Source organism: Electrophorus electricus, unplaced genomic scaffold (assembly GCF_041902795.1).
Source record: "Electrophorus electricus isolate QZ-2024a unplaced genomic scaffold, ASM4190279v1 Scaffold63, whole genome shotgun sequence".
Classification (NCBI taxonomy): Eukaryota; Metazoa; Chordata; class Actinopteri; order Gymnotiformes; family Gymnotidae; genus Electrophorus; species Electrophorus electricus.
The window spans coordinates 135,001-152,933 of record NW_027658780.1 but is presented as its reverse complement, the minus strand read 5'-3'; the positions used below and the strand labels follow the sequence as shown (position 1 = coordinate 152,933).

Genomic DNA, 17,933 nt, shown 5'->3' with positions numbered 1-17,933 from the left:
TTAAAGCAAAATAGACTTGCATTAAAAAAAAAGGTACTGAAGTGCATTACTGAGAGAGAGAGAGAGAGAGAGAGAGAGAGAGAGAGAGAGAGAGAGACAGACAGACAGACAGATAGAGACAGAAAGACAGAGCAACACTGCATGAAATACTCCCCCTCCATGTAAGGGTTTTGACTCTTATGAGTGCATGAGTGCAAAGGTTCTTAGATGAAAAATGTGTCAATTGTAATTGAAATGAAAAATGGGTCAACTGTGATTGAAGCTTGACTGGTTTGGGTTCAAGCCAGGGTTAAGCTTAGGGTTAGGGTTCGATTTAGTGTTTGGGTTAGGGTTCAAGTTATGGATAGGTTTTGGGTTAGGGTTCAAGTTAGGGTTATGGTTCAAGTTAGGATTAGCATTTAGGTTAGGGTTCATGTTAGGATTAGCGTTTGAGTTAGGATTCAAGGGTTCAAATTAGGATTAGGGTTTGGGTTAGGGTTAGGGTTCACGTTAGGGATAGGGTTTGAGTTATGGTTAGCGTTCAAGTTAGGGTTAGGGTCGGGGTTAAAGTTAGGGTTAGGGTTAGGGTCAGGGTTTAAGTTAGGGTTAGGGTCAGGGTTCAAATTAGGGTTTGGGTTAGGGTCAGGGTTCAAGTTAGAGTTTGGGTTAGGGTCAGGGTTCAAGTTAGGGTTTGGGTTATGGTTAAGGTTAGGGTTCAAGTTAGGGTCAGGGTTTAAGTTAGGGTTAGGGTTCAAGTTAGGGTCAGGGTTTAAGTTAGGGTTAGGGTTCAAGTTAGGGTTTGGGTTAGGGTCAGGGTTTAAGTTAGGGTTAGGGTTAGGGTCAGGGTTCAAGTTAGGGTTTGGGTTAGGGTCAGGGTTTAAGTTAGGGTTAGGGTCAGGGTTTAAGTTAGGGTTTGTGTTACACTTCGAAGCTAACATGTCCTGCTGCTCCTCCCCTCCCCCAAATGCCTCTCAGATAATGCCTTCCTCTAGAGATCCGAATGACTTCATACAACACGCACACGCTTTGACGCAAACAGCTCCGTGTTGCCTGGAACATGTGAGCACTGTGGAACTGGAGCAGCGGCCCCACACAAAGGATGAACAACCACACGTCAGAGGTCATGCACACACACACGACTGGAATTCTCATCAGATCAAAGAAGACACACCTTCGCCACGTTTGGAAAGAGTTTTGTGCGTGAGGCATCTCGGCAATGAACGTGGTGGTGGACGGTGGTGGGCCACGGCTCATGCCGCTGAGTCATACCACGACATCTGGCACCCATCGGGTTCGATGACTGAGCAGGTGCAGAATGAAACATATTCTGGGCTTCTCATGTGGGAGATTCTCATGAGACGTGCTCGGGGTTAATGCCAGTGGAAGAGCAATGCCCTGATCCTGGTCAGGTCCGGGTCAGTTCAGAACCTCACATCAGAACAGACGTTTGGTTTAGGTCAACATCAAATTTGTTAAGGTCAACGTTAAAAGGAAATATTACATTAATTAAGTAAATAATCAAAAAAATATGAACTGAATTATCGGCCCTCGATTAAGTCTTCATTTAGCACAAGTTGCTGACACTACGTTGGCTTTTTGTATGTGCAGTTGTAAATGACCAGTGCCAAAGATGAATTATTATAAAAAACAAATCTAAATGTTACTGTGGTAGACATATAATGATACTGAGAGAGAGAGAGAGGAGAGGGAGAGAGAAAGAGAAAGAGCAGAAAAGAGGAGCGAACGAGAGCGAAAGAGTTTTTCAAAGCCTGCTCACGAAGGCATTAACGTGAAGCATGTGTAGCGGGCAGAGCCGGAGAGCCTCTCTGTATTTTTAGCCACGGACGTGCTTCTCATTTACCTGCACACACATAAAACAATGATTTATCGATCCCAGCGTTTGGCTGCCTGCTCTCAAGCTGAATTAATCAGGTGTGATACATATGTGGGCCTACAGACAGAGACGGAGTGAGAGAGAGAGAGAGACAGACAGACAGACAGACAGAGAGAGAGACAGAGAAAGAGTGACCAGACAGGGGAGTAGCAGCGCAAGTTCAATTGGAAACACATTCTCTCAACATGTCTAGTGTGGATGAGACCAGCTTATCTGTGGGCGAGGGTGAGAGGGGATGACCCCCGTGGATTTAGGCCAAGACAGGCTGGAAGACTGTGGGGGGTTTGGGGGGCTGCTTGGCTGAGCACGGTGGCTCCGGGTGGGCTCAGACTCACCCGCATCCCTCCCACGGCGTCACACCCCACGCCCACTCACTCGCCAGGCTGTGCTGCTTTGACTACATGGGAGATGGGCAGCACCAGCGCAGCACCAGCGCAGCACCAGCGCAGCACTGCGAGGGTTCGGGCATTCTGTCCTGCGTGGAGATCCACGCAGGACAGAATAACCAAACGAGGACAGCTGGTGCAGTGAAAGATGCAAGAAGCACCAAAACTGATACTGAGAAAGAAAGAGAGAGAGAGAGAGAGAGAGAGAGAGAGAGAGAGAGAGATAGTGAGTGATAGATAGATTATAGATAGATAGCAAGAGCTAGCGTGATAGATAGATAGATAGATAGATAGATAGATAGATAGATAGATAGATAGATAGATAGATAGATAGATAGATAGATAGAAACAGAGCGAGCAACACTGTTCACAGAGTGAAGTAATGCTGTCTGCTTCTTGCCGTGTGGTGTCATTTGGGGTAGTACGCGTGTGGGGTGGAACGTGGCCCTCAGCTGGGGCAAGCCTGGTGCTGCGTGACTGAGCAAGGGGCACAGGAAGCATGAGGGACGCCCTTCACTGAGCCTGAACCCCCGCCCACCCCCGCCCACCTCCTCCCAAATGCCGAGTGCTCACGCACTATGGGCACGCTGGGGATCTGACGGATATCCGCTTCCCTCAAGAACTCTGTATATCCTCTCCTACAAGAGAAACAAAAAGCAGAGTGAGAGAGAGAGAGAGAGAGAGAAAGCGAGAGAGAGAGAGAGAGAGAGAGTGAGAGAGAGAGAGAGAGAGAGAGAGAGAGACAGACAGAGAGACAGACAGGAACATGAAACATGAAACAGAGCATCTGCCAGGCATCGGCCGAACTTTGAGCCAAAATGTCTGGAGAGCGTCAGGGCTTGGTAGTGCCATAAATATCAACTTCAACATGTAATTCATATGAAAACCAGAAGGATATGAAATGGGTCCGGTGGTCCTGAATGCTCATGAATCAAGCTGCCTCCTGATAAAGGCCATTCATAGTACAGGATACTACAATATACTGTAGAAACTGCACATCTGTCTTCAGATTATTCAGCAATAATTCTTATCACAAAACCCCTAAATTGGCTGTAAGCAATCCATGGCCAGACAGCAAGTTTAAGCAGTTTAATGGTTAATAGTGGTTAATCGACTTAAACCTGTGGGTGTGCACTATATTTCTACATCCAAAACAATCACCGAGATAAAGCTTTGACGGGCCGGAATGTTCAGGGCCATGAAGGCGAACGTTAGTGGAGGCAGCTCCCAAGAATAGCCGCCAGCTTCAGATCTGAAACGTTTTGAAAATAAGTGAGAAACCAGGATCAGTTTCGAGCAACGTGCGTGTGACTGGCAGACACACAACGACACACACCCACACCCACACAAAGGAGTGCATGCATGTATGCACATGTGCACACGCGCACGCACACCCCCTGAGACAGGGTGTGTAGGTGTGAATGTGAAAGGAGCTGTGGGTGGCATTTAAGTGAGATGAAAACCACACACACACACACACACACACACACACACACACATACACACACACACACACACACACACACACACACACACGTTGACACCTTTGATAGTAAGAGAGGGTGGAAAGGGGTAAATAAAATGGTTTTTTCCTCAGTTATCTACTCTCTGCTTGCTTGCCTCTTGTTTACGATTGTGCTACGGTGCCTGCGAAGGGACAACTTTTCTCAGGATGAAGGGGAAAAGAAGCCTCGGTCTCTATAGTAAACAGTCTAAAACTAAAATAAAGAACAATCACATAGATAAGGCCAGACAAAGAACTTTGCTTTTCCGGGCTCCTCAGTGGGAAAGGCATTAATGTACTTAAATGCTTGTCTGAGTCGCTATCTAACATCATCATATCTTTCTTACCATTAACCCACCATCTAGGCTAAAATATAGCTGGTGTTTGCATTTTTCTATAAGTCAGAACTCCACACTGTAATCCGCTAGGATTGCCTTCCAGGCCACATGCAGACGTAACGGAGAGATCACTTCACATCTCTCCAGGTGCTCTGGTAAATAAAACAAAAGAGCGGAGCGGATCTGGAGGATCGGAGTAGTCCCTGCGTCCCTGCTGCGCCTCTGTAATCGTTATACAGTGCTTACGCTAACAGTTGGGGCAGCAGACCCGTTGGCCTGGGAGCCTTGCTTCCTCCATTGTTTTTCACACATAAGCACAGCTTTACATCCTCACAACAGCATTAAAATAAAGAACAAACATTTTACATTTCGGATTTGGTTGCATAATTAAGTCTAAACAATACAGCACCGCAAAAGAGCTTTGTTTCCAGCTGTGGAGCGGAGAGGTGAGTGTGTGTGTGTGTGTGTGTGTGGTAGGGGTTGTTTAGTCTGGTTGCCTGGTAACCTGTTTCCCTGCTGGGATAAGAGCTGAGGGGAAGCGGAGTGAGGCGGGTCCACTCTGGGCTCAAGGCGCACGAGAGCGCGGCTCCGCGTCCGATGGCTCTGCTGCTGGCCAATCAGGAAACATCTGGAACAGTAAGAGCCGCAGATGCTCTGGCGTGATAAGAAAGCTTGTGGGAACCCCCCCCAACTCCCAACCCCCACATACACACACACACACACTCCCACTCCCACCATCCCCGACTCATGCTTTCTCTCACGAACAGGTGTGCCCTAACCTTGACTTCAGCACTGTGAACATGAAAACAATCAACGGAGAGAACTTTTTCTTTCTCTTCACCCCCCCCACCCCCCACCCTTCACCCCAGGAGTAATGACCACCTGACCAAAGGCAGACGTTCCAGCTGAGTACGGCTGTCTGGCTTTGATCCATTGTTGCAGAAGTCTCTCCTGGGGATCCCGCTCAAAGCCGTTTGGTTCTTCAGGCAATACAACGACGTCATTTCCTGTCACGCTCCAACAGTCTGCAGGTACAGGGCCCAGAAGGTGAATCAGTGGCCAGCCATTCAGGCATGTTTCTGGTCACCAGCATGAGTCACACGCTCTTGAGGATGGCATGATCTGTGGACTTTCCTTACGTAGAAGGTTCAGATCAGCACTTCTTTGGAGGTCCAAATGATAGTAAAATTTTAGTAATAAACAAAAATTGTAATTAAGAAGTGTTTACCGCCCAAAATGTATTTTGTGACCCTCAGTAAGTTACAAATGTAACAGCATGAGGCAAAAACGAGTGAGGAAAACAAGGAGCTGAAGTCTTTGGAAACAATGTCCTACACACAGACAACCACATCATGCACACAGACAATGACAACGTCATACACACAGACAATGACAACGTCATACACACAGACAATGACAACACCCTACACACAGACAATGACAACACCCTACACACAGACAATGACAACGTCATACACACAGACAATGACAACACCCTACACACAGACAATGAGAATGTCATACACACAGATAACATCATCCACGTAGACGACGCTTGTCCCCCGGGAGTTGCTGCTCTGGTGTGACTGAGAGAGACGGTTTCCTGAGGTTCAACATCAAAACCAAACCCAAGTGTGTAACGAGGGCCGTGCATTTGGCGCGTCTGTGTGCGTGTTTCAAATAATAGGTCACCATAAAGTTTGTTTTGCTGTTAGCATCTTATCTTAGTGTGCAGTGTATAAACTCCAATACGGGACCCACTGAGAGGAATGGTTCCGTTTGCGCTCCTGCTCGCTGCGTAGTAGCTGATAGTCCAGCTGATGAATGCCACTAACGGCATCAGCAGGCGAAGTGTACCCTGCTTATCTCAAGAGCCAAACTTGCACAGAGATAGAAACGTCTAAGATAAAGTCCAGTGGAAAAAAAAATTAAATATTAACTGCGCTGGTTCATGCCTCCCAGTTTCCTGAAGGGATAAATGATGAAGCCCAGGAGGGAAACGACTAATTCTGTCCTATGTACTGCTAAGTCTGTCCTATGTACTGCTAAGTCTGTCCTATGTACTGTCTTATTCATTGTTCTTGCTGCTTCTTGCTACTCTCCAGTCTGGTGAGTCCAGACATAATTCAGTTGTCTGGTCCACATCTTACACATACACACCCCACACTAATCACCGGCTGGGGTAATTATCTAAGGGGCTGGCTGGGGTAATTATCTAAGGGGCTGGCTGGGCTGCCCTCGGTGGACCACTTGGATGGTCTGGAGAGGGGGTGGGTGGGGGGGCCGTGGGGGGGATAGGGGTGGAGGGAGGTGGGGGCTTAGGAGTTCAACAAACAGGAAGCAGATGAAGCACGGCCAAACGCAGAGGAAACCGGGTCGCCAGGAGCAGGGGGCCGACCACAATAGCGGCAGAGGAAGTAAAGCGGTATAAATAGACACGGTCCTCCCCACATACGCCACAACAGGCTGGGTCACGGACAGGCCCTCAGACAATAGCGCAGCCCTCCTGGAGGTCATCACTGAGCACGGGGGGTGGTCCGCCTGGGGGAGGCGGGACTAGGCCGGGACGTGTTGTCAGAAAACGAGGCTTTGGGGTTGGGAGTGATTAGGGTTACAGTTATCATCAGTGTATACCTCGTACACGCACCACAGATCCAGAACACAGCAAAAAAAAACAGTATTAAACTTTTTATTTTATCAATCAAAAGGTAATTGACCACAGTGAGGCACTATCATGGATACTAAACTACACATACACAACTGCAGTTTTCTCCCTTGAAACATCACGCGGCATACATCATGTCTAGACTAAAAGAAACAATGGATAAAAATGCACTTCGTTGACACGTACACCTGTCTTGATGATGCAAAAAACAGAGGAAGATCAAGAAAGAAAGGCATCATTTGCATTAAGTGGTGTCTAAAATCGATGTTTCAATTCCACAAAAGTGACTATAACCCTTGTAAAGGAGTGCTAACTTTGGCTATTCACATTTTTCAAAATGTAAATTTGTAGTCTCTAGATCCTCTTTAGTGAAGGAAGTGAATCTGTTCTTACTGAATGTTCATGCTGAACATGCAAACAGAGACTATAAGGAGCGTTCCATTACTCGTGGTGTCTGCGAGGAGATGGTCTCACGGCCAGAAGCTCTCCTTGGTTGACCAGAAGAACTGGCATACTTGAGGCCACGAAGTTAACTATATAAATTGTGATGAACAAAGACGGCCCAAGATGGTCTGGCACGCAGCCAAACCCTCACAGGGAGCCTGAGGTCAGGCCATTTCCTCTTGTGGTCAAATTATTAGAATCCCATTTTGAGGGGCTGCGAACTCTATTCGCCAAAGGCCACATGGCACGTCGCACCCCTGGACACCGTGTTGCTTTGAGCGGCACCTCCGCCAACGAGACGTGGCAGGCACGATTTCGAAAAAGGGGGACCAAAAGTTATCCGTCTACGTCCCCCATCAAGCGTCACTTACCCGTGGGCTATTGACTCTGACAAGCCCTGCCTCTGAACACAGCAAGGAAATGGTGAGGAGGATAATGCACTACCGTTACAGCGTCAGGTTTGATGAATGTCCAGGTCATAACACAGAATAAACCAGAAAGGGACGGCTCTAGAGGGAGAAGACCTCCCAGCGCAAAGCCTGAGTCTGAACAAAGTACAACACGCCTATGTAAACTACACCACACATGTAAAATATGCAAATATGGCTTAAAAAAAAACAAAAAACAGTATAGTTGACAACGAATGGAATATGCTGTCCCTGAGAGGTATAACACATTAGCTCCATGCTGTTACTTTCCACTACACAACTGCTAGAGGGGAAGCCAACACTGAACATAAAAGACCTTGTAAGCAGAAGAAATGTCACGGAAAACCTACTTTTTATGTAAAATACCAAGTGTGTGTGTGTGTGTGTGTGTGTGTGTGTGTGTGTGTGTGTGTGTGTGTGTGTGTGTGAAGATGCAGCATTCTTGTGGTCCAGTGGGGAGATTTCTGTGGTGCGTTTCCACTTTGCTAAGCATAAATCTCGAGTCTCACGAAAGACAAGACCAGCAGGTAAATCAGTCTGGAAGGAACGTACTGTATGAATCCTGAATAATCATTCTGCTTCCAGTACTCTCCCAAGACTCTGGAACCTTCCTCCTGAAACAAGCCCAACCTGACACCCTGCTCCTACAATATGTGAAGCTCAGGTAAACGTGAGAAGAGAAAAGATGCTAGGGGCTCGCCTAGTAGCTGTTAACAGCCCAGGTCACGAACCCAGAGCTTGTTAAAGACCCCCTTGGGTTTGGCCCTGTAACCGGATATTTGGAATAACACTGGAGACTCCCAGAGCTGTGTAGGCAGGGCATGCTCCCTGGAGCTCAGGCTGGATGTTAACTCGGGAAGGTGACATAAATCACCTTACAAACAGGGAGAGGAGGAGAGAGAGAGACAGATAAACAGAGAGAGGGAGAGGGAGAGGTAAACAGAGTGAGAGAGAAAGCGAGAGAGAGAGAGAGAGAGACAGAAACAGATGGGAAGAAAAACAGGAGGAAGAAAGAGTTGTAAAGACAGCACAGTGAGAGCGAGACAGAGAGGGAGAGAGACAGACGGTAACTTGTCTTTTTGGAATTACAGCTGCGGTCCATGTTGGGGCTGGGAAGGTCTCACTGGGGGTCAAAGGTGGACACGGCGCTTGCCACACGCAAGCAGCGCAGAGAGGCGAGTTAGGCAGGGCAGTAAATATCTCCCTCTGCAGACTATGCACTCCTCTCTGCCATCCATGTGTAACCCCGCCACCCCAGGGGCCCGAACTCATGGCCTGCCAGGGAGCTCCTGTGCCCTTCCCCGCAAATCACGACGCTGGTGCACCACAAGATGTGGTGAAGGGGAGCGGCAGACGAACCTGCGAATCGCAGGCCGTGCTGGTGAGAGCTGGGTACCACGTGCACTCTGGTGAGAGCTGGGTACCACGTGCACTCTGGTGAGAGCTGGGTACCACGTGCACTCTGGTGAGAGCTGGGTACCACGTGCACTCTGGTGAGAGCTGGGTACCACGTGCACTCTGGTGAGAGCTGGGTACCACGTGCACTCTGGTGAGAGCTGGGTACCACGTGTACTCTAGTGAGAGCTGGGTACCACGTGCACTCTGGTGGGAGCTGGGTACCACGTGCACTCTAGTGAGAGCTGGGTACCACGTGTACTCTGGTGGGAGCTGGGTACCACGTGCACTCTGGTGAGAGCTGGGTACCACGTGGAGAGCTGGGTACCACGTGCACTCTGGTGAGAGCTGGGTACCACGTGTACTCTAGTGAGAGCTGGGTACCACGTGTACTCTGGTGGGAGCTGGGTACCACGTGCACTCTGGTGAGACCTGGGTACCACGTGTGTACAGCAGTTTGTCTGCCACTTGCCTGAAATGGAAACTAACCAAAAGGTCAGCGAAGATTGTCAGCGAAGGTTAGTTGACTGCTCACAAGCTGAAAGCGTGAAAAGGCCCGTGAAAAGAGCAAAAGAGAAAAGGGGTAAAATGTGAAAAACGTCTGCTTGTGTGTGTGTGTGTGGGTGTGTGTTAATGTAGCATTTTGAGCTATTTTGTTTTGTAACTGGAAAGACAGAAAAGAAGACGAAAATGACAAAGAAGAGGAGAAAAGAGGAAGAGGCAATCAGGAACGAATCATATTGTATAAATGCAAAAGGTGACCCAGAGCTAGGCTCTCCCTATACTCCCTAAACGTATACTCCTTACACGACCTATACTCACTATACTTATTTATACTCCCTACATGATCTATACTCACTATACTTATTTATACTCCCTACATGATCTATACTCACTATACTTCCATACTCCCTATACTTATTTATACTCCCTACACGATCTATACTCACTATACTTCCATACTCCCTATACTTATTTATACTCCCTACACGACCTTTACTCACTATACTTATTTATACTCCCTACACGATCTATACTCACTATACTTCCATACTCCCTATACTTATTTATACTCCCTACACGATCTATACTCACTATACTTCCATACTCCCTATACTTATTTATACTCCCTACACGATCTATACGCACTATACTTCTATACTCCCTATACTTATTTATACTCCCTACACGATCTATATTCACTATACTTCTATACTCCCTATACTTATTTATACTCCCTACACTATTTATACTCACTGTATTCCCTATTCTAACTATACTTCCATAAACTCACTATACTTGGTATACTCACTATACTCCCAATACTCACTATATTCACTATACTCCCTATACTCCCAATACTCAACATACCCCCAATACTCAATATACCTTCAATACTCACTATATTCACTATTCTCACTATACTCCCTGGCTCATTAATAGCATCTGATGAAAACACAAAGGTGTAGGACCGCAAGCCTGCCTGCGCTGTGTGAAACATACCAAAATAAAAGGCACCTGTCGCACAAACCACAATGTTTACTCACAAGCCAAATTAGAGTGCTGCCTTGACAACAGCAGAGTCAACCCTCAGCCACATCCCTGGCCTAGAAAGACAGAAAAAAGGGAAATTGTACATGTAGTTTGATGTGAGGATGCAAGTTGTTGTTTTTTTGCTAAGATCTCTGACTGCAAACAAGGCTTTGCACTAAACCACACCAATGTCGACTCATCAGTTTAGTTGAGTGAACCACAAACATGAGACAAGCCTGTGGTGGTGGTGGGGGGTGGTATTTCAAACACACACCCAAAATATTTGCATTGAGGTGACCAGACTCAAAAGGAATACTGCACAAACTGCAAACATCAAACAAACAAACATGTTTGCAACTGAAACTTATGTTTCAAGTTATAATTGTTTAATATATGAACATTTTATAGAGACATCGTGAGGTATTCTTCTAAAGCCCAAGCCCAATTAAATGCAAACCCTAGATTCTCAGTGTGGTAAACCTAAAGGAGAACCCAAATAAAACTCCATCAACTGAATGGATGCGGATTATACGTAATAGCTGATATGCAATTAAAAGGTTCACTTTGCTCCTAAAGTGTTTGCAGAAAACTCTCCAGGTATATATAGCATTGGTTAAAGAGACCGACTGAATCCATTTGCGGGCAATCCAACTTGTCAGGTAAGCACTGCAATGAGTTGTATGCTTTCACAGCAAACGGAACATAGGTGCTCTTAAACATATTTCTAGTGGGATCTGAAATTCTGATAAACGCCTACAACAATAATCACACCGCCAAACCAGGTCTTATTTTAGCGTCTGCGCCCACGTTCAGGTCACGTACGTAGAGCTCCGGCCACACACAGACACGCAACTCCACTTTCTGACCCCAGTACAGTCAAACGTTCATTTACAACAATAACCGTTCGCCACGTCTATATAACCCAGCGATGGCATAAGCCAACTAGCTTTTCTTTTCTTTTTTTTTTTTCTTTTTTTTGACGCCAAACTTTTGCGTACAGCAATTTAAGAATATTACAGTTTAAAAGGAGATTGTTTATGTCCAAAATAGAATTAAACTGACTTTATCCATATTAGACATGAAGTTAGACATGAAGTTCACCGGAATACCAGACTTACTGCTGAGGTGTTTTGTCACAGTGCTTTGTCGCCTTTATGTGTTTTTGTGGCCGCAGTGTTGACTGGAGTTTCAAATTCTTTGCCCGTTAACTTGAAATGTGCGCTTAGTGCGCCTCTTGTGGTCATTGGAGACATTACACCATATAAGTATCTCTTACTTTTTCATAGCATTCTTAATAACATCAGATTTTCAAGATCATTGGTACAAAGAAGACTGATCTTTGAAAATTAAAGTAAACAACATGATAAACAAACAGTCAAACAAAGAGGCCCAAATATTTCTAAATGGCAAAACAAATGTATAAAAGAGCAAATGACTAACCTTTGGGAGAAAACAAAGGACTTTGTGTGTATGTGTGTGTGTGTGTGTGTGTGTGTGTGTGTGTGTGTGTGTGTGTGTGTGTGTGTGAGTGTGTGTGTGTGTGTGTGTGTGTGTAGAAAGGGTGCTTGTACCCTCTATTCCTCTGTAATGAAACCTTAATTGGAGGCACATGTGTCTTGAAGTAGTGTGTTGCTGACGACAGAGAGAGAAAGAGAGAGAGAACAGAGTTCTTGGGGTCAGTTGTGTGCAAGATGTGCGTGTGAAAGAGTGTCTGTGCATGCATGTGTGCTGTGTGTGCATGAGCCGGGCATGAGAATGTCAGCCCCCACTTAAGTAGCTCTAACAGGCCTGAGAACTGTAGTGGGGGTGGGAGAAAGGGGTGGAGTCTTGGGTTTGGTCATTTGGGCCTGTCTAGGGCACTCAGCCTGCAACTATCTGAACAATGTGAACAATCTCCCATTGGCGACTTAAACGCTGCATACTCTTCCATACTGCATTAGGACAGATGTTGCACACAATTGCAATGCCAGGGAAATATTACATGATATACACATATTCCATCAAGTGTTGTATGAGAGCATTTGACGGTTAAGAAAATGTGTATGGAAAATGAAAGCAAATTTGAACTTTGAGTATAATGACGCGAATTTCTTTATGTTATCTGTCTTCCAGTAAACCTCAGAAGGAGGCAGAGAGCTGCCCATGTGGCACACTTGAGTAAATATGGTTCAGAAGTCTGTGTGAGCCCTGTCCCCCTCTGGACCTGAGCCATGAAAGTAGCACCTACAGCCCACAGAACAGAGAGAGAGAGAGAGAGAGAGAGAGCAAAGAAAAAAGAAATAGAGCAATAAAAGACATGAGTGATGTAAATAGTTACACACTCACACACACACACACACACACACAATCATTTACACTCATACACAAACACACTCCCACGCAACCTTACACACACACACACACACACACACACACACACACACACACACACACACAATCATTTACACTCATACACAAACACACACACACACACACACATACACACTCACGCACACACACAATCACTTATACACACACACACAATCATTTACACTCATACACAAACACACTCCCACGCAACCTTACACACACACACACACACACACACACAATCATTTACACTCATACACAAACACACTCCCACACAACCTCACACACACACACACACACACAGACACAAACACACACAGATACACAATTGCTTACACACACACACACACACACACACAATCACTTACGCTCATATGCGCGCACACACACACACACACACACACACACACACACACACACTCTGCACCTGAGCACTGTGTCTCATCACTGCTACCTGGCAGGGCTTAAACCTTGGCTTTACTCTGGGTCATGTCACGCACACGAGGGCTGGGTAACAGAGAGCAGCTGGAGGAGCCCAGACGGCCCCGTTCATAACCCCCCAGCCTGGATCCTAATGAGACAGAGGGGAGGTGAGGGGGAGAGGGAGAGTGAGAAACAGAGAGAAAGAACGAGAGCGACTACAGAGAGATTATAAAGAAGGAGATCGAGAAACTGAGAGAAAGAGAAGGCAAACAGGCATAAGAGAGAAAGAGTGAGACCCAGAAAGAGATAAGGAGAGAGCAGAAGAGAGAGACAGAGCTAAAGAAAGAGAGAGAGATGAAGTGAAAGGTCACATCCCCCACTTTGAGAGCACATTAACTCATTGCCTGGAGCTGAACTCTGCTGGGTTCACGTGCCTACACTATAATTCTGCCTGTAGCACCAAGCTCTTCCTTTCCTCTTTGAAGGGATAAACTGCACTACAGTTCACTGTAGCACCATAGATGCACTGCACTACAGTTCACTGTAGCACCATAGATGCACTGCACTACAGTTCACTGTAGCACCATAGATGCACTGCACTACAGTTCACTGTAGCACCATAGATGCACTGCACCACAGTTGACTGTAGCACCATAGATGCACTGCACTACAGTTCACTGTAGCACCATAGATGCACTGCACTAGAGTTCACTGTAGCACCATAGATGCACTGCACTAGAGTTCACTCTAGCAACATAGATGCACTGCACTAGAGTTCACTGTAGCAACATAGATGCACTGCACTCCAGTTCACTGTAGCACCATAGATACACTGCACTAGTTTATTTTAATATATGCTTATGCAAATCCAAAGCAGCGTTTGCTTTATTTTACACAGAATGAATAATGTTCAGGCCTGCCATTGGTGGGACCGTTAGAGACATCCGGGGCAGCTGATGGAGTCTAGACCCACGTTGCCATGGCCGCAGTATCCAGCCACACCTGACCATGTCCAGACATGCACATCATCTGCACCCACCTGCAAATTCGGCCTGATTTACAGGAGCACGGAGGCACACCACAAAGCAACAAAAAAAAGAAAAAGAAAAAAAACCTTTTTTATGATGTTTCTTAAAGGAGGTTTATAGGTTCCAAATGTAGTGCAATCGTGGGTCTGGGGGTCAAGGAGGGTTTGGGGTGAGAGGGGGAGGAGGCTGTACTTCTCTCAGGAAACAGGATCTGATGTAACACTCATAGAGGTGCTCGCCATGAATCAGACCGAGCGAAGGTCTATTCAATTGTGGAACAAAGGTGTGATCAGACAATGATATATTTCTTGTCTTATTTTTTTTTGGCTAATGTATTGTTTCTGAGGTCCAACTTCCTTGTGGTCATACCAATGATAAATTGATTGATTTGATCTGATTTGATTTCTATGGTACATTTTATAATTCAATGTCTTGATTCTGATTTTTTTTTCTTTTTCCAACCACGGATAGCTGTGGTTTGACAGCTACTATATCCCCCATAGGCAATATTACATTCATGTGTAAGATATCTCCCATCTGCCCCTGCAGTCTTTCTGAGGAGCCTTAAAGCAGTATGGCTCTCAGAGGGCCGTGTTTAATATACTCACAGTGGTGTTCCCGGGCCCTGCCAAGACAAGGGCTTACTTCTGCAGCTAGGGAGGCCCGTCTGCAAAAGCATTAATGTGGGGTTCATCTGAAGTCAAGCAGGGCACAGGCATGTGTCCATTCAAGCCCCAGGGCACACTGAGCTCTGGGCTTGAGCTAGCCAGAGGCAGCATGTAGAACTTCTTGTGGGTGGAGCTCCCCAAATAACAGCCTCTGTGGGAGTGGCTGTATTTACATTTAGCTGACACTTCTAGGCTTGAGTAGCTAATGGTTAAGGGCCTTGCTCAGGTGCCCAACAGTGGTAACTTGGCAGTGGCGGGGCTTGAATTCACTACCTTCCAATTCCAAGTCACATATCCTAACCACTCAGCTACTACTGCACTGAGGGAGTCTCCCCTCACTGTGAATGGCTGCTCTGTGGATGTGGCCATTCTGTGAGCATGGCTGCTCTGTGGGTGTGTTTACGCTGTGGGAGTGGTTACTCTATGTGAATGGTGCTCTGTAGATGCGGCTGCTCTGTGGGAGTGACTGCTGAGTTAATGGCACCATGTTGTTCCTCTCTGAGCGTGCACCTGCCATTTGTCACAACACAGAAAGGGTTCTTTTCCAACCACAAAGTGTTCCAGATTACTGATTATCTGACCATAAGTAATCTAATCTATAGGTTTATATGGGCTCAGTAGTGTATATAATGCATATTAGTACTTTGTTTCCATGGCCACATCAGTGTGATGAAAGCAAAGCATTTGTAATATCTTAATTAGTGTTTTTATAGTTTTTTTTTTTTCTGTGTGCACATTTTGAAAACAGATGTGTGTTGTTTTATTCTACTTTTTAACACACATCTTCTATCAATAAAGCACTGAAATCATTTATTTGATTTTAGCAGTAATTTGCCAGAATCAAACACTTGGCCTTTGTACCTCATAACCAACAAATGTCCTGGAACTGAAACCTCTTTTCAAGAGGCTTGAACCTGGCACCTTATGTCATTGCCATCGACATGTAAACAGTAGGTGCGTGTGAAAATACATTTGGTGAAATCTTGCGTGCATTTTCGGGCATAAATTTCAGGCGCCTCGCCTGTCTCCCCCGTGCACTCTTCCGGTTGTTCACCTCGTCCTGGTCGCGACTACACGTGTCAATGGTTACCTGGTTTGGTGGTTCCTCCGGCCCTGCTGCTGGTGGCGGGAGTATCAGGCTCCAGAGTTTGACCTGCACAACACCCCCCTTTCAAGAATTCAGCTCAGTAAAATAACAAGCCTTTGTTCCTGAAGCCATGTTCCTCCCTGAACCCAATGCCTGATTACGTTTGGCTTTTAGGCACATGTTCCTTCCTGATTGGCTAACACAAACACAACCTAAGTGATGCCTATGCAGACTACAAACTGCTGAAGTAACTGAACACAGTGTGGGCCAAAGAATTTTTCCCTCTTTTTGATGGTAATAGTCTCTCTCTTTGGTCACTGTGTCCTCTAGGAATTTTTCATGATTTCTGCAGTTTTTGGCTTATTGGTTTATCCAACATTGTGACCCTTGACTAAGACCAACAAACGAGTCTGCTGACCCACCCTCTCAATCTCAGCGATTAAAAGCTAGTAATTGTGGCGAAAGAAAGGGTTTGTAAGGGTGTGGCGAAGTCTGTTTGAATGATAAGATAGCTACTCCCATTCTCTGGCCTGTAAAAGGCTGGCGGTGTTTCCGGCATGCAAGACCTAGGCGCACCGATAGACAGAGGGGTGTGTTTGTGCAGGTTTGTCTGTGTTGTTTCAGGGCTACAGAGCCACACAGTTAAGGGGCATCCTACGGCGTAACTGGAGGGACCGGACCAGCTTTTCCCATGGCTCAGAAACCACAAAGTAAAGATTACATCAACATGGGGACACAAAGAGAGAGAGAGAGAGAGAGAGAGAGAGAGAGAGAGAGAGAGAGAGAGAGAGAACAACATCACTATGTGTTACATCTCAGGGTTAACATGCCATTCCTCCATTGGGAGTGAGGTGTAGATTCCACCACGTTTGACCAAACCTGTTATGTCCTTGCTGGTCATCGAGACACCACTAGTTGACTGGAAGTGAAGTTTGTTAGGCTACTACATCAGTCAAAGTGGCAGGGAGAAGCCACACTCTAATAAACGCCGTGGTCCACTCCAGCACAACTCCAAAACACGCGACACCTCAAGTGGCTCACATAAAACAACACTCGCAGAGATAGTGGTTTATGAGTTACAGTGAAACATAATACCTCGCCCAAGACCTTTTAGGTCCAATCTTACGCAAATCGAGACATTATTCAGAAGCTGGCACTGTCTTTGACAACACACACTAAATGTATGCTTGTGGATGCATTAACTTCCATTCTGTTGAGTGAATTTTTAGCTTCATACCAGTCATTGCACACTTTATTACTGGGGAATTACTGGTCTCCTTTGAAGTTTTTAAATAGATTTTTTGTTTTTTTTCAGATATGTAAAGTTACTTTAGAAGCAGGAACTATGGTGGCCAATTTCTGTTGCTGACACTCACTGGATGCATTCATGTGGCTAAGAGTGGTGTGTTCAGTGAAAAAGAAAGAGGAGGCAAACCAAAACAAAAATCAGGTTCGAATCTCAGCGTGCCACGTGCTGTTTGTGCCTCGAACCTGCTAAAAGTAGAGAGGTGGCATGATTAGTCTTTGTGGAGTTGCCTGGCAAAGCTCAGCTGTTTCTCACATGTGGCATTTCACAGATATTTTACATACATCACTCTATAAATATTTTACAAAGACACAATGGTATTAGAAGGCAGTGCAGTCCCTCAAGATGTCTGTACTAACCGAAACATTACACAATTAGAACAAAATAGCAACGCGTGCAACCAGAAGTGTGAAGGCCATCCCAAACGGATAGAGAGTGATGGAATGTAAACATTAGGATAGCAAGCTGGAGCTTATGAACTCCGAGGCCCAGTGGAAGCTCCATGT

General features: G+C 45.9%; 1 long non-coding RNA gene across 1 annotated transcript in view; it reads right to left on the bottom strand.

Annotated features, from left to right (window-relative positions):
* The window catches only part of LOC113577443 (uncharacterized), a 39,287-nt gene extending 27,514 nt beyond the window's left edge, over positions 1-11,773 (bottom strand). Inside the window, exons 1-2 of the long non-coding RNA XR_003410628.3 lie at positions 11,685-11,773; positions 10,581-10,640 (exon numbers count right to left, since the gene is read on the bottom strand). This is a non-coding gene — a long non-coding RNA (uncharacterized LOC113577443). The remainder of the gene's footprint in view (positions 1-10,580; positions 10,641-11,684) is intronic.
* Positions 11,774-17,933: the final 6,160 nt, after the last annotated feature.